We start from the raw sequence: 2460 nt of genomic DNA on the forward strand, positions 1-2460 counted from the left end.
AAATAAATCTGGAAGGAAAGCGGCAATCCTATGTTAACTGCACAGGTCGTCAGCTCTTGCAGAGCAGGAGATACCCGGGTCCACTGGTACAAAGTGTGTCTGTTACTGGATCAGGGTGATCATTATCAATCATCCGCTTTCCTTCCGATCTGGTCCACGCAGTCCACGTCCTGTTCCTGACCATGTTCAGTGACCAAATTCACACACAATCACACCTGTCAGTTCGGATACAAGAGTTCGGCGCAATCATATAACGCAAATTAACAAACACTGATGTGCGTCAAATCATATTACACACAGTAAAAGATTATCGTGTTGTATTTTGTTAATTGACACTTAGACAATGAGTGGGTGCATATATCGATCAGAGAAAGGAGCAGCGGAGCGTTGACAGACCCACACCGAGAGCAGGTGCTGGATGAATCGAATCTCCGTATTTTGAAACATCAGTTAAAGAGAATTTATAGCACAGTAAAACGATTTTCTAACTTACAAGGGACACCAAGAACAGCCAGGATATGATAGGAAATCTTCTCGATATCAAGAAAAGAGCTCATGTATCTTGATGTCAAAGTCCATTCTCTTGCAGTTGTGGAGATAATTGCCGTCAATATCGGAGGTAATTCTGTTTCTGACACTGAAGGGGTACATGGGAAGGTTTCCCATATTAATAGTGCAGGAATGCACTCCAGTTATATGGGATATTTGGAACTCATTGGCCCGATGAGGTTTACGGTCACTGAGCAAACAAGCTTCAGTTCGTCCCTTTGAGCCTCGGATATTTATGACTCAATCTGAAGTGATATTAGTGAACTGCCCACCGACTAAAATAACACTGAGGCCACTGCATGGTCGAAAAATAATGTTCATTTAAATATCTTCCCTCACTGTCCGTCATGCAGATCACCTCAATTACTCAACTCAATTTGCCACTAGGTTGGAATCTAGCTGTCAAATCCAATTCGTCTTGCACGTCTCCGACGTAATAAAAGGCTTGTGTTGACAAAGGGGCCGGGACCAGAACTGAAGCAAATGTGCAGATCCGCACAATGACCTCAAAAAGACTTGATTCCACGAACTTCTGTGAACAATGCTTAAAGCTCCGAATGAAGAACAATTTTAAGTACAACGTTCAGCTTCAAAATGCGGAATTACTCACGGAGGAGGTGGGTGCTAGTTTAAGCATAGGAGGCCGGTGGCTGAAGTTCTGGAATCCGGGACCGGGATTTATAAGCAGCCGCCACACGTTAAACCAAAGTGCCAAGTATCACTGTAATTAAGAACTAATCGGGCAGATGCGGGTGGGGAAGTGTCGACTTAAAATGCCTTTTCATTGAAAGGGGACGGTGTACATTAACCTGTCTTCATCACTTGTGCTGAGGTCGAGCGGGTTGAAAGCAACAGCTTCCTGGGAGTGAACATCACCGACAGCCTGTCCTGGTCAAATCCTGCAGTTGCCACGGCCGAGATAGCTCACCATCGCCTCTACTTCCTCAAGAGGCTAAAGAAATTTGGTATGTCCCCTTTGACTGTCACCAACTTTTACCGATGGACCATGGTAAACGTTCAATCTGAATGCATCACGGCTTGGTACGGAAGCTACTCTGCCCAGGACTGCAACAAACTGCAGAGAGCTGAGGACACAACCCCGCGCATCACAGACACCAGACTCCCCTCCTTGGACTCTGTCTTTACCTCTCGTTGTCTTGGTGAAGCAGCCAGAAAAAAAACAAAAAAAAAACCAACCCACCCGGATCATTCTGTCTTCTCTACTCTTCCATCTGGTAGAAGATACAAGAGCCTGAGGGCTCGTACCACCAGACTTAAGTACAGCTTCTACCCCACTGTGATGACTCTACTGAACAGTTCCTTTAAACACTGAGATGGACTAGTACCTCCCGTTCTACCTTTTGGTGACCTTGCGCCTTATTGCACTGCAATTTCTCTGTAGCTGTGACACTTTACTCTGTACTGTTATTGTTTTTTTTTTAACCTGCACTACCTCAAGGCAATCTGTACTAACTCAATGTAACTGCACTGTGTAATGAATTGACCTGTATGATATGTTTTGGTATTGGTATTGGTATTGGTTTATTATTGTCACTTGTACTGAGGTACAGTGAAAAACTTGTCTTACAAACCGATCTTGCAGGTCAATTCATTACACAGTGCAGTTACATTAAGTTAATATGGAGTGCATTGAGGCAGTACAGGTAAAAAAATCAATAACAGCACAGAGTAAAGTGTCACAGCTACAGAGAAAGTGCAGTGCAATAAGGTACAAGGTCACAACAAGGTAGATCGTGAGGTCATGAGGTCATAGGTCACAGTCCATCTCATTGTATCAGGGAACTGTTCAATAGTCTTGTAAGAAAAGTTTTTCACTGTACCTCGGTACAAGTGACAATAGTAAACCAATACCAATACCAATGTAACCCATTAAAATACGTGAGGTTGTCG

The sequence above is a fragment of the Pristis pectinata genome, chromosome 20 (genome assembly GCF_009764475.1).
Source record: "Pristis pectinata isolate sPriPec2 chromosome 20, sPriPec2.1.pri, whole genome shotgun sequence".
NCBI lineage: Eukaryota > Metazoa > Chordata > Chondrichthyes > Rhinopristiformes > Pristidae > Pristis > Pristis pectinata.